Genomic DNA, 15204 nt, shown 5'->3' with positions numbered 1-15204 from the left:
TTCTACTTTTTGATCCTTTTAATGTTTTTTGTTGACAATAAGAAACTATATAAAGAGCTGCATATTAAGGAGCCTCATCAGGAGGTCCTTCATCTCCTCACCCTCGTCTTCCTCCCTCTGGGATGAAGAGCAGCTGTCGAACATACTGAAGTGTGCTGTTTGTGTCTCAGGTGCTTTTACTATGAAACTCTACTCTTGAGTGTTCGGTAACGTGACTCGTCCGGTGTCACGTTACCGAACACTCAAACATTCATGAGTCCTGAGCTGCGTTTTGTCGTCTCCACTCATGAGCCTGTTTATAGTGAAGCTTCGCAGCATGAAATATAGATTAAACACTTCAAGTAAACGCTTGAACTGATTCCCTCGGAGAGAATGACGTCAAAATATGAGCATCTGATTGTTTCTTTTAGGAATATTAAATCATATGAAGGCAAACACACAAATCAACAACTTCAATGACACGGAAAAAAAAAACAGACAATTAACTTAAAAAAAAAATCAAGTCATTTTTTGATCGACATGCTGTAGCGTGACTTGTGGGTCACTTTCCAGCCGCCACGCCACGGGCACATCGACAAAAACATGTTGTTTTGATAACTTTTAAATCCAAACATGTTAAGAGCACACAGACTCAATTCCAAGTCAGTCCGACAAAATCTGTAACCACATTTTTTAGATTGTCTTTATTCCATCGGTGCAAAACGTTTAACGCCAATAAACATAAAGACATTCATCATTTTGCATTTAATGTTCAGATACAGTGCTGAAGAATCTCGTGAGAAAATGGAGACGACGTCCTTCCTCCTGAAGTGAAACCAAAACTCCTGTCTGCCAGCTCGATGATTGCTGTTTTGACAGGATAACTGAAATCCCATCCATGTTGGGGCGCTACGTGACCGTCCCGGGTGCAGCGAGCGGCTCCGAGTGCGGCAGCAGACAGAGATTATCACCGTTGTAGTCGTCTTCGACGTTATCCCCGCTAATCCCAGACCTCCCTGCAGCTCAGCGTCACGACGGAGCGCCAGCAGGCGACAGAGTTTATGAAGCGGCCGAGACGATGGGAACTTTATTTGGGGGACATTTTACTTTAAAGTTGCATCACAGAACAAACATGAATTAACTCGAATGAACAGTTTAAATTCAACTTTATTATAAACTGTGTATTTACTTAATTTGCCCTGGAAACCCTTCAAGCTATTTGTCTTTAAAGATTTTCAGATTTTAAAATATCAAATGTTGTTTTTCTAATGTTTTTACGTTAAAATGTTCAAAGTTACTTTCGTAGTCAGATATTCACAGACAGCGGATGTATTTAATTTCTTGTTATTTTGAAGCAGGAAGTGACCATATTTGGAAGGATTTAACCGATCTGATCGGAAACCTGACGATACTACGTCCCGCCCACCGATAGCTGTAACCTGACTGCACCACAGGCCTGTCAATCAAACAGACACGCCCCCAAAAACAGGTGTTCTTGAATCTTCTTTTCTAATGAATGAGGGATTATTTTCAGATGGACCTCCAGAAAACTAAGAAGAAGGAGTGACTTTAGCTAACAACACCGAGATAACTGATGGACACATTTTATTCACTTTGGATTTGATGAGAGAAGTTGAATGGGAGTCTATGGAGCCGGAGGCTTTTTGGAGCCGACCTCTAGTGGCACTCGCTGGTATTGCAGCTGAAGACTCTTCTGGATCAGAACCATTTTACAGACCTGAAGCTACGAACTCTTTTATATCCAGTTTATGGGGTTCTCTGAAGTTGTCTTAAGCCTGAAGGGATTGCAATTTATAATCCTTGTTTTTTATGACTCTTGTTATTATTATATTATATTTCATTTAGCTGACGCTTTTATCCAAAGCGACTTACACCAACGTCGGGAGCAATTATTTTTTTTTTTTAGGGTTCTTGGTCTTGCTCAAGGACACTTAGACATGTGGACAGGAGGAGCTGGGCTCGAACCACCAACCTTCTGATTAGTGTGCAACCCACTCTCCTGTCTGAGCTGCAGCTGTTACGGTTTTCATAAGATAAATTCCAGTTGTGTTATTGTGTGGTGGCACTGATGCACTGAGCTCCATTTCCCTTCAGATTATTCCTCTAAGACCTTTAAAAACAGAACTCGACCTGCACGTGACGCCAGAGCTGCGCGCTACCTTCCGCACAGCGCCCCCTGCAGCCCGGCCCCTTCCGCCGGGACTATTTACCCAGCTCGTGACGTCACAGGGCCAGTTCCCCAGGATTTCTTCGGGAGTCGGAGGCTTTCAGGGCGGGCAGAGTGTGGGCAGAGTGTGGGCCAGGCTGCCGGAGCACCGACCAGCTTCAGAGACAAACCGGCACGGCCGAGGCTGGCGGACGCGCGCGCTGCCTTTCTGGGAATTTTCCTTCAAAAAACCTTAAAATCAGTTTCCTCCAGAAGAAGCTGCGGAGTCTCGGGAGTTTCCTCTGAAACGAGGTAAGTCGCTCCGACATGCACCGGGGGGGGTTGAGCCCCACGACACCGTGATGGTAGCTAGCCGGCGGGCTACGGCACACAGCGGCGTCCCGGTGCTGCGCCGCTTCCCGGGAGGAGAGCCGCCAACACGGAGCCCGGAGCTCCGGGACGAGCCGTTCACACGACTGACATGCAGACAAACAGGTCTTTACTGGAGTCCAACGACACGCACCTGGTCTTTCTCATTAATTCAACATGTTTGGCTGCGTGAATCGTGCCTGGGTTTGTCGAGCTTTGTTGAGAGGAGTTGACGCCAGGCCTCCTTTAAATATTCGGCAGTTTAAAGTTTAGTTGATGACTAATGAAGGCCTACACAGAATATGCATAATCCAATTCTATATTTCGAATAAATAGGTGAATCTCTTTAATTCGGCTTAAAAAAAGAACCACCGTGACAACCTTTATGTCAGGAGAGCTTCAACTTGGTGACACACTGCCATTGGGAGGCAGTGGGTGGATTCAGGTGATACAACACAGCGGAATTAGCTGGCAAACAACATTACAAAGTTGATTTGCTTGAGTGTGGTTTGTGCTTTATGAATTACATACATGCCGAATCAAAGAGGAGCGTCTCCAACGTTAGATGAAGTGCTGATTCATTGTCCAGAGCGGATGCATATGTCTGACCTGCAAGGTGATTCCAAATTTCAACCTTTTTTTAACGAGGTTCGGCTCTTCGTCCGGTCAGCTCGAGCTGGGGGTGGGGAGGGAGGGGCTCATGTTGGGTCGGTCGTTTGAGCAGGAGCCTTATCACATTAGAGAGAGTTGGACCGGGACAGCTTGGCAGCAGCGATGAGGGTTCACTGGTGCGTTCATGACGCGGGAGGCTGCGTTGTTGTGCGGCGCAGCAGCTCCAATATGTCAGACCTCACAACAGAGGCACGGCTGCGGCCTGCACACCCAGCACACTGCTCCCAGAGCCTGGGAAGCAGGAGTGCCAGTGGACATGCTTTGCATAAGAAAAAAGAAAGCGGTGGTGGTGGTGGGCGGGTGGGGAGGGTTCGGCCCTGGTACTGCTCCTCATCCTGCAGCGATGATAGAAGATAAAGTGGCATCCTTTAGAAGTGAGGATGCAGCTCCGGCTTTATCTGTGCTGCACGATTACATAAGAGCCCTCAGTGCTTATTGTGTTTGTTGTGTGGCCGAAGCAGCTCTGAAAATCACTGTAATGGCAGTTTATGTATCCCAAAGTCTCTCGTAGGATTCAGATTTGTTGTGCCAGTAGATTTGTTGTGCCAGTAGATTTGTTTATTCATACAGTGTTTGTGACCTAATTTGCCACCTGTGGGTTGAACTCCTCAACGCGTCTTCAGGTGGACTTTGACTTTTTCTCCTTCCTCGTAACATCCTCGTCTTACGGCCGACACGAAGTTGCGTCACAACGGGAAACGGTCTTCCTTCCCGAGTCCGGCGAGGATCGAGGATGGACACGACCGGGGCATAAAAACTCAGCTCGCATTAAGTAAGAAGACTGGATCTGATTGCTTTTTGGCTGCAGAGATGTCACCACTCAGGGGCATGCTAGGAAATGGCTCCCGTCCAAGTTGTCTTATTCGGGATAAGCTGTTTATATGCGTCTTTATCCACTTAAAATATCCCCGTCTACATGAGAAGGCCGATGATTCAGGACATTAGTCTGTGAAGGCTTCTGGTTCGTTGTGTCGTTGGAGCTCTCAGGATGAAGCCGATGAGGAAAGAGTGAAACCACCTCGTTAAGGAATTCCTGGAATATCCTGGAAGTGTATTACAGTTTTTTGAGGTCTTTGGATTCAAGCTGCTTTCACACCTTTTGTTCGGGCCGAACCGAAACATCAGGTGTGGAAGCAGCCTCGGAGACTAATTAAACATTAAAAGTGTTGATAGCCAAAAATGGTTCTGATCCAGAAGTGTCTTCAGCTGCAATACCAGCGAGTGCCACTAGAGGTCGGCTCCAAAAAGCCTCCGGCTCCATAGACTCCCATTCAACTTGTCTCATCAAATCCAAAGTGAATAAAATGTGTCCATCAGTTATCTCGGTGTTGTTAGCTAAAGTCACTCCTTCTTCTTAGTTTTCTGGAGGTCCATCTGAAAATAATCCCTCATTCATTAGAAAAGAAGATTCAAGAAGACCTGTTTTTGGGGGCGTGTCTGGTTGATTGACAGGTCTGTGGTGCAGTCAGGTTACAGCTATCGGTGGGCGGGACGTAGTATCAGGTTTCCAATCAGATTGGTCAGATCCACCGCTGGCTCCTCCCCCAGCTCGTCCAAATATGGTCACTTCCTGCCCAAAAAACTGGAGGCTTCATAGCGTCCGTTTACAAACCAAACAGGTGACGTCGCTGCCGGCAGCTGATTGGATGACGGCCGTTGTCTCCTCACACAAACTCAAAGACGGTTTCTGAGTTAATCCACCAGGAGCTGTGATTCACTGGTTTGAGCTTCAGACGTCCTGAAGTTCAGCAGCATCGCTGAGTTCATACAGATCTGGTTTCTAAAGGGAGATATGTTAGTGGTGGTGGGATCCCCTCCACACACACACACACACACACACACACACACACACACACACACACACACACACACACACACACACACACACACACACACACACACACACACACACACACACACACACACACACACACACACCAGCCTTTGTAATTAGGGGAATGTGAGCTGAATTAGTCGTGGCTCGCTGAGCAGACTGCAGCCTCTCGTCGTCGTCGGCAACGAGGAGTGTCGACTTACCGGCCGTCTGTCACACACACACACTCTCTCACACTCACACTCTCTCACACACACACACTCACACACTCACACACTCTCTCACACACACTCACACACACTCACTCTCTCACACTCACACACACTCACACACACACACACACACACACACACACACTCTCTCACACACACACACTCACACTCTCTCACACACACTCACTCACACACACACACTCACACACACACACACACACACACACACACACACACACACACACACACACACACACACACACACACACACACACACACACACACACACACACACACACACACACACACACACACACACACACACACACACACACACACACACACACACACACACACACACACACACACACACACACACACACACACACACACACACACACACACACACACACACACACACACACACACACACACACACACACACACTCACACACAGTAGAAAACTCCTCAAACCATCTCAAAGTCTTTCTAGAACTTTTTATCTTCACCTGATGAGTTTCTTTAAGGTTAGACTTCCTCTTCCTCCGTCTGTTTTCCTGCACTCATTTATTTGTTTATTTTCAAACCTCTGTCCAACATCTGTCTCTGGATACCCATAAACCCTTGCAGTTTAAAGGTCTGTTTCCTGGTGGCGGAGTTGAGTTTCTTTCTGGTCCAAACAACAACAAGCCAAACTGTTCCTCACCAACTGTTGTAGTCCATCAGTCACATTATAATCACGTTCTCTGGTTAAACATAAAGTGAGCAGTTTAATCTTTAGCTGCGGATCTTTCTGAACTTCCTGGTTCTCTCAGTTGGACTGAAAACAAACTTCCAGCTCGAGGTTTCCCCCGCTGTACGATGCTTAGTGTTTCCGTGGATCTCTACGGCGTCTCCAGGTTGAAACGGATAGAGATGACGTCATGATCGGTTGTTTTGGTTTATTCCTGGCAGAGAGAACTCAGACGGTTGTTGCCGACGGTAACGGTGTCCCTCAGGTCTCCGCTCTCGCTCCTCTACTTTTTAAATCAGTGCTTCGACATCAGTTTGTTTGCAGACGACTCGTTTCTCTACACTCAGATAAGTTCGCGCTGACCTGTAAAGACACAACATGCATCCAGTTTTAATAAAAGCCGACTTTGATTTTTATGTTATTTGGTCGTGAACACGTTTAATAATTTTGTCCGTCCGAGGTCGTTGCTTTTATAAATCTCATTTCACTTCTTTACATTCGTTTCTTTGAGTCCCATCAAATTGTCAGCGGAACAAAGACTTCAGACTTTTTGTCTGAATTTCACAAATCAAAACCTGAAAAGTTAAATATAGTTTCTGCTATTCTTTTTATCTTTATTTTAATAAAAGATAACCAGATTTTCTTCATTTTAAAATTCCTTGAAATAAGTGTAAAAGTTGCGTGTCCATTTAAATCCTTTGTGTGCGACTTCCAGGAGCTTCTTCTATTTTTAACCTTCAGGTTTGTTCTTTGAAGTTTATTTTTAGCGCTGCTTCTCGTCTTCGACAGCAGGTCCGTGTTCTTTTGTTTTTTTTGTTTTCTTTTCTGTCTCTCTGCGGCTTAAACGTCGTGTCCCGACATGTCGGCATGCAAACGAGCCCCACCCGACTGCTGCATCACGGCTGTAACCGCGGCAACAGCGACCGCAGCCTCGGCCGTACCGTTTTGAACCCTTCCTCTGCTCTGCTGTCACGCAGGTTTGAATTGTGGGTAATATTTGGGCGAGGAGGCCGTACTCGAGCCTCCTCGCCGCCGCCCGGCACGCCGCTCATGAGCTTTCCGTGGCGTTCCTCCAGCCGGACTTTGACCCGAGTTAATCCGCCTCTCGTTAGCACTTCTCTTAAATATTCAGGTGACACAGGAACACTTGTCTCGGCTTTTACAGGCTGAACTTTGAACTCCTAACGGCTGATTCAGAGGTTTTTTTTTTTTTTTTTTTTGGGACTCTCGGGAGTAAATGTTCAGGATTGCTGCATAAATACTTTCAAGTCTTTTCTTTGAAGCTGCAGTTTAATGTGGGTCAGTGAATGTTTGTGACTCGCACACATTTTTACACATTTTTACACATTTTTCTCACGATTTAGTTTTTTCAGTCACATAAAAGCGTCTCGCATCGCTGAAGCATAAAAATCCCTTCAGAGTGGATTGAACAGGAATTTATTTATTGACACTTATATTAAATAAAAAATGGAATCATGCATTTAGCTGCTGATGTGTGTCTTCACGTATGTCTTCGTGCAGATTTAGGACCACGTACGTGTTTTCAGCTCACGGTACCTGAAAGCGTCCTGATTGGTGGAGAACACAAAAACCCAAAGTTCTTCATTTCAGTTATTTATTTAAACTTTATTTAAAGTCAGGAGATTACAAAACAGAAACAAAACAAGAAGATAAATTAACAGGTATTCAATAGCTCGATTAAAGACTATATGAAATATTCATTTTTTTAAAGGCCAGATTAATTTTACTACGACCAACTAATCGATGAGTCCACCGATGGTTTCAGGTGTTGGATTTATTGGCACGTCAACTGTCCGTCTCCTCGGACCTCTTGTTTCCGTCTGTTTGCACTTTTATTTTTGCTATTTTAAAGTGTTTTTTTTAATATATTTCCTTCCGGTTGCTCCCGTTCGTGTCCCGGTTGTTATATTTAGCTCTCCGCCTGACCTCCACGCTCCGTTGCTATGACGTCTGTTACGTAACTGTACGTCTTCCTCACCGCACTCAGGAACACGTTTTCAGGTGGATGTTTCTTCATGCAAACACTGTGTGTGTGTGTGTGTGTGTGTGTGTGTGTGTGTGTGTGTGTGTGTGTGTGTGTGTGTGTGTGTGTGTGTGTGTGTGTGTGTGCGTGCGTGCGTGCGTGCGTGCGTGCGTGCGTGTTTATTTCCCAGAATGCCGCTGGCTAGACGAGCCGATGCAGCTCTTGTCTCTTTTGATCCTGGTTTGTCTCCGTCCTCTCTGGTATTTTTCGGGGCGTCCGTCCGGGTGTTGAAGGAGCTGCAGCGAGGACGTGACTTCGTAGATTGAAAACAGATCGTGAGAAAACCGAAGAATCACTCTGAATATTTCACCGTTTTGTCGACGTGATGTGGAAGTCGGAGGAAGCTGCTGGTTTGGTGACTTCCACGATGACGCGGTGTTATCGGTCTCCGTTGAGGCTCTCCAGATGGTCGCGGTAGGACGGCAGGTTTTATCTCTTCCTTCTCAAACAAACTGTAAAAACAAGAAAAAACTCTTCAGGCTCGATTGTGTTGTTTTTTGGTTTTTTTTGTCAAAATCGGTGGAACTGTGTCTCTGGCGTCCAGCTTTAACAGAACGAGAGGGATTTGTGCTTCAACCTCAGCGGTGGTGCTCGTTGAGGAAACGCTACGACGGGTCGTATTCGAAGGACCGAGCTGGAAGCGTCGTGTTGGTTGGACGACTTTACTGACGGACAACAAAACGCTTCCAAAACGTCGCAGGTGGAAGTCGAAGCTGCAGTTTCTGTTTTCGGCGAGGCGTCAACGTGAAAGAGACTTCTGACAGGAAGTCTTCGGATCACAGGAAGTACAGAACCACGTGTTGAACCTCCTGCGCCAGCAGTAAGAACTGCGTTTGTGTAATGTTCAACTTTTTACAACCGCGTGTGACACATTTTTATTGGCGTTAGACTTCGACTTGGAGGAGGATGACTAGTCAATCTTTAAACTGGATTACGAGGAGTTTTGAACAACGTTAGCTCTTTGGAGAATCCGCCAAGATCATCAGGAAGGAGGTCTGACCGAGTGACCTCATGTTGAGGCTTCGAGGCCAACGTAAAGGATTACGCAACACTTTTTAACAGCTTTATAAACCGTCGTTGATACAAGAGTCAAAGAAGATTTTACTGTTAAACAATAAAGTTTACTGTCCTAAGTTAGTATTTAACTACAATACTTTATTAGAGGTGTGAGTCTCCGTCCAGTCGGATAAAAAAACTTAACTACGCAGTAATTCAAAGCACTTGACATTTTTATTTTTAAATAAAAAAACCGGACAAACAAAACCAAAACGTTTTAAGTCAATTATTTGACTCGGGAATCAGGAAAACAAAATGCATTCAGTCCATGTGTTATTGTGGATGTGTGTGTGGTTCTGCTATCTTTGTGAGGACCGCTTCAGACGTGGTTTTAGAGTTTGTGCAGATGAATGTGTGCGGTTTATTTGTGCGTCAGTGAAAGGACGTCCTGGTTGAGGCCGGGGACGGCTGGACGCTGCGATCCTTCACAACTTCAAAGAAAACGTCCAGAATGACGTCTGTCGCTTTGATCGGTTTATTTGTTCGAGGTTTTCGGTTTCTGTTCGATTCAAACGGTGGAACAGAAACAACAAAGACCGAATGTGAAGGACTCGTTTCTTTCTCAGAAGTCTCGACTTGTCACGTCATGATGTCACACGCTTCGACTTCTGGTGCAAACATTTCAAACTTTAAAATAAGTGAGTGTTCAGAAGGACGAGCTTTGGAGCGGGAAGAGTTAAACTGTGAAAGGTCTATGATGTGTCCACACCCTGAAACGGGTTTCAGTGGTTCATTTCATCTTTTGTGTTCCTGCTCGTTCACCGACGCCTGAGGAGGAGGAGGGGGAGGAGGGGGAGGAGGAGGAGGAGGAGGAGGGAACGTGAGGCCTGTTGACAGAAAGAAGACTGATTGTGATTTATTGTGTAAAGATCAGCTGAAAGTTCATCAGGTAGAAACGAGCTTCATTTTCTGCTCGGTTAGACGATAAACGATAAAACGATGAACGATAACGGATGTTCGTTGTCTCCCAGCGAGCTGAAGAAGTCGGATATCTAATGAGGTCGTCGCTTCACGTCGGAGCGAATCGTGTGCTGATGAATTTTCTGCTCAACCGACGTTTCTTTAATATGTTTCACTCATAAATCAATATCAGAGATTAGTCAGATTTTATCTGATAATTCAACTTTATTTATCTAAATTGAATTAGACTCAAAAGGGAGTTCGGTGTTAAACACACTAAATAAGTAAACAAACAAACTCCACCCGGTGCTTATTTCTTAAAATAATAATCATCTTAAATTAGATGGCACCTTTTGTAATAATATATTATTGATGATAAACGAGATATATTTTACTTTATTCAAATAATAATTGTAATTCTATTACTACGAATAACAATAATAAAAAAAACAAAAAAACATTGTAAAATATAATTAATAATTAACGTATTAATTATAATTTCCATAGTATATTTTTTGTTATAACAACTACAGCTATAACATAAAAAATAATGTATATTGCTCCTACATTAACAATATTCAAATAAAAGAGCAGACAATTGTATTAACTATTTCATAAAAATAATTAATACTTATTATAATAATGATAGTTTGTCTGTAAAATAATGAGCCGATTTGACAAAAATGTTTCTCGGTGTCCCGTTTACTTAAAAAAAATACCTGAAGAATTTGTTACTGATGACCTCCAGGCTTAAGACAAAATACAAAAATGTGCTTCAGATTATTTAATAAAAAAGATAAACAGTCTGCCGTGAATTAAAAAAAAACACACACCAGTAAATCTGGAACGAGGGAATAAAAAATGACTTTTGTTTCCCAGCCAGGTTGTTCGTACCTCGGAGGGCAACTCTGCGTGTTCGGGAGGTTGCGTGAGAAGATTGTGAAGTAGCACAAATAATTTATATATATTTATATAACGAGTCAGCTGCAACACCTGAACACTTGAGACTAAGAGTGCACGAACATCATGAACCAAGCAAAATCATTAACGTAATCAGAATCTGGAGAAATCTCTGAACACAAGGGACAAGGCTGGAAACCAATATTGGATGGTGGTGATCTTCGGGCCTTCAGGCAGCACTGCATTAAAAACACACTATTCTGGAGTGGAAATCACTGCATGGGCTCAGGAACACTTGTAAAAACCATCGTCTGTGAACACAGTTCATCGCCTTCTCTGGGCCCGAGATTAAATGGAAAACTGTCCTGTGGTCTGACAAATCCAAACTTGAAATTCTTTTTAGAAATCACGGACGCTGCATCCTCCGGGCTGAAGAGGAGTGGGACCATCCAGCTTATTATCAGCGCACAGTTCAAAACTGCATCTGTGATGGTCTAGGGGTTTATTCTTTTAATTCACATGTAACTTGTTTTTTGGAAACAAAGGTTTTTGGGTTTACATCTGAAACAGAAGGTTGGAAACCACCGCAGCTTTTTATTTATTTACATTTTTCACACCTCCACAGATCAGAAGAGAAAGTTGAACCCGTCCAGTCGTGTTTCCGTCTCTGCTACTCGGTTTTATTTATTTATTTTCCTCTCTGTTCACCACGTGAGCCGACCGAACCGTCGTGACAGTGAGCTCTCAGTGAGCCGCGTCACTCGTCCAACAATCAGCTGTTTGTGAGCCGCGGAGTGGGTCGAGGGCCCGCCGGCCCGCCGGGCCGCCGGGCCGCCGGGCCGCCGCCCGCCTCCGACAGCTCTTCCTCTGCTGCCGTCCTCTGAACGCACAAAGTAGCAGCAGCTGCTGCCGCGACGTACCGACTCAGCCTGGTGTTCGTTACGAGTCCGACTGCTGGAGCTGCTTTCTGGATCTGTTCGTTCGTGAGCAGCAGGTTTTACAACATGACATCATGTGCAGATATTTCCAGCAGCTCCGGGGAATCATAACGTCTCAAACAGCTGGAAATAATGAGCATTTAAAGGGGCGCTACGCTGATGTCACACATTAAAACCTAAGAAAACAGTTGCTTGTTTTGTGCAGACTTTTGACTCGACGTGTTTGACTCGCGGTCCAAAACGCCGTCGCTGCTCTGAAGGCTGTGAAACAAATTAAACAAAAAGCAACATCAGTTTTCATCCATTCAGTCCGATTACGTTTGGAAAGTCCAGAAGAGTTGTTCCCGTCGTGGGAAAATTCCCATCAGCAGGTGTTTTTACTTCACATAAACCTGCAAAAAGAAACTTGTATTGAGCCTTTCGTCAGAGTATTAACATACAGCATCACTGTGTCCTTTAACAGTCCGGTTTACTTCCTGCTTTCATTCCAGCTCAGCAGAGCAAACAGCTATTTCACCATGAGGCTGTTTGAATATGGAGAGACTTTGAGCTCGTATTCAAATACTAAACCTGTCTGTAGTCGTAGTCAGAGGGCTGTGATGGACAGGCGTGTCCGGGTCCTTTATTCTACAGGAAGGAAAAGTCTTTTCTGAGCAGCAGTGAACCACCAACATGTTGTTTGGGTTCATGTTCCAAAGATTAGAGTTGGAAACGGCAGTTTTAAATAACTCAAGAATTCATTCACTGATTCTGATAAACGCTGACGTGATGACATTTTATATCCGTGAACGTGATTTCTCAAGAACGCCGTGAGGGAAAACGTTCACTCGGCCTCGCGGATGAACCGATTAGAAGCTGGGGGTCAAAGGTCACTGCTACTTCTCGTTCTCCCCGTTCTTGTGAACACGATGCCATAACTGGGGAGCAAGCTTTGTTTTTCGTGTTGATGTTGTGGGAGTCCGGTGATGTCGCCTGACGTCGGGTCTCTGTGGCATTTGTCCCGCCCCTTCTTCATTCTGATTGGACGGCTCGGTAAAAAGGGACGAGTGCAGCGTTTTTTAACTCCCTGCGACCAGAACGAAGTTTTCTAAACATTAAGAGCGCTAGCATTACAAACAATTTAAAAAATATGCTGCACGTCGGGAAAACGCGAGCTTCTCATCTACTGTTTGTAGATCTGTAAATCAGGAAGAGAATATTCAGTAAATATCCGTCATCATGTGTTCATGCGTGTTGTTTTAAGTGTGTCAGTGACTTGAAGCCGTGTGGTGAAGTGACCAAGTGAAAGGCTTTAAATGCACTTTAGAAGAGCTCAGACTTCATTAACCGTCCCTCTGTTTGCTGAAGCCGTCCTCTCTGCCGAGTCTCTTCCATTAACATAATGGACCTCTCTGGGAATCAGCGGCGGGTTTTTGCTCCTCAGCTCCGATTGCATCTTTAATTTGTCACCTGACTGAGGACGTTAACGCTGACAGCTGCAGACACGTGCAGCTAAAGTTGGATTTTAATATTTAGGGCAGCGGCTGGAAATAGATCGCAGCCCTTTTAGTTTTAAAAACCGGTGAATGCAGTCGATGCTTCAGCTCGGCCATCAGCTGACTGCTGCTGCGGTTTGGTGAATTAGCAGCTTCAGACGGGAGGGTTCAGTTTGACTGCAGTCAACCACAAATTATCCAGTCTAAATTTAGCTGCAGTGTCGGGCAGATGTTATATTTAGTCTGGAAATAATCAATAATCATCAGCTTGTTTTACTTCGATGTAGATTTAACTTCTTTATGTGGTGAAGAAACAACACGTCCACCTGCAGTACTTTAATTAAAACATCTGCAGCTTCCAGCTTTAAGATTTCAAACTTTTCTTGACTTTGCTGCTGGTTGGACAAAAAAACAACATTTTATTGACCAAACAACTAATCGATAACAAAAAATAATAATCAGCAGATTAGTAAATAATGACAATAATCTGTTCTCTTTACGTTTTTATATAGTAAATATTTTTAGCCTCAACCATTCTGCATTTCAATAATATTTTACTGATAAAACTTTTGTGGTTCTTTTAATCTCCAACTAAAAACACTTAAATAGTCGGTCAACAGGAAATTCATTAACAGCTGTGGTGATAATTAACTCGGCTTTGAATTATCCTTTAAACCAAACTGGGAGGATTTCATGCTTTTTATTCTGTTTTATTTCTTTACAGGGAAATTGATATTGATAAAATTTAAAAAAAAAAAAACCGGTAGAGATTGAGTAGTAATCCTTCCCAACAACATTCACCTGTTGTTACCGTGGTTACAGCAGGACGTCTGTAGCTTCAGGCTGCATCAACACACTCGTGACGAACACTGTTTGTTGTTGCTCTGGTTGAACCGTTGACCTTTCAGCCACCGTCCACACCACGTGACCTCGTTCACGCTCTTCCTCGAACACCTGCAGCTCTGATGAAGAGGCCGGTGTGCTCCGACGATGATGGTTTCATGTCCCTGATTGATTCTGATCTCAGCGCTCAGATACTGCTGCTCTGTTCAGGCTGATTAAGTTCCCACAGAAAACTCTGCGCTGTTGTTTAAGTTGTGTTTGGCAGGAAGCCCGGCGTGCTTCAGGTCGGATCGCAGTCTCAGCCGAGCTCAGTGAGCCCGAATCCTTCCCGTCGGCGAGGTCACGATGCTCCTTCAGGATTTAACTTTGACTTTGGGTTGATGCTTAAAGTCAGAGCAGAGTTTCAGATGGACTTCACCTGCAGGTTCGACTTTCACTCCAGTTTCACTCAAAAAGTCTGTTTTCAAAGTCACCTGCTGAAAGTTTCTGCAGCAGAACTGCAACTGATGAAGGACTCATCAGTGGTGGAAGAAATGTTTCGTGCTTTTACTTCAGTAAAAGAACTAGACTGGATATAAAAGTCTGGTTTCCAGGTTGGAAAAATGGTTCTGATGCAGAAGTGTCTTCAGCTGCAATACCAGCGAGTGCCACTAGAGGTCGGCTCCAAAAAGCCTCCGGCTCCATAGACTCCCATTCAAGAGCTCCTGCAGGTTCAGTCTGTTTTGAATTCATACAAACCACTAAATCTGTTATTTAAATGTTTTAAGAGCCTTTAAACCTCGTTGATTTGACTTTATTAGCTTTTTTTCAAACGACTTCAAATGAATTGCGGCTCTTCTGTATGAAAAGTTTTTACTTCAGAGACTTAAAAAGTTGTTGACATGTTGTATTGAAGTGTCGCTGCGTCTCCTCAGTGTGTTATTGAGCTGCGTTTCTTCGTGTTGTTCGGAGGCTTCGTGGTCGCCGGCGAAGCGACCGCAGTGTTATTGAGCAGAAGCAGCAGTCGGTCGGGTTACTGGAGGGACGCCGAGGCCGAGCAGCCTGATCATCACCTCCTCTGCTGCTGAGCAGGGAAACAGGTC

At 44.5% G+C, this 15204-nt stretch overlaps 1 protein-coding gene across 5 annotated transcripts in view; it reads left to right on the top strand.

Moving 5' to 3' along the window:
* Nucleotides 1-2286: 2286 nt before the first annotated feature.
* LOC138635311 (unconventional myosin-VI-like) overlaps nt 2287-15204 on the top strand; it is an 88847-nt gene continuing 75929 nt past the window's right edge. For all 5 annotated transcript variants that reach the window (XM_069722729.1, XM_069722728.1, XM_069722727.1 and 2 more), the window contains exon 1: nt 2287-2458. The gene's annotated coding sequence lies outside the window, so the exon portion shown is untranslated. The remainder of the gene's footprint in view (nt 2459-15204) is intronic.

Source organism: Brachyistius frenatus, unplaced genomic scaffold (genome assembly GCF_029030835.1).
Source record: "Brachyistius frenatus isolate BFR_SWC_R1_liver_20210118 unplaced genomic scaffold, ASM2903083v1 Contig_302, whole genome shotgun sequence".
In the NCBI taxonomy this organism is placed as follows: domain Eukaryota; kingdom Metazoa; phylum Chordata; class Actinopteri; family Embiotocidae; genus Brachyistius; species Brachyistius frenatus.
The sequence above is the reverse complement of the archived record's forward strand: the minus strand, read 5'-3'. Positions and strand labels throughout refer to the sequence as shown.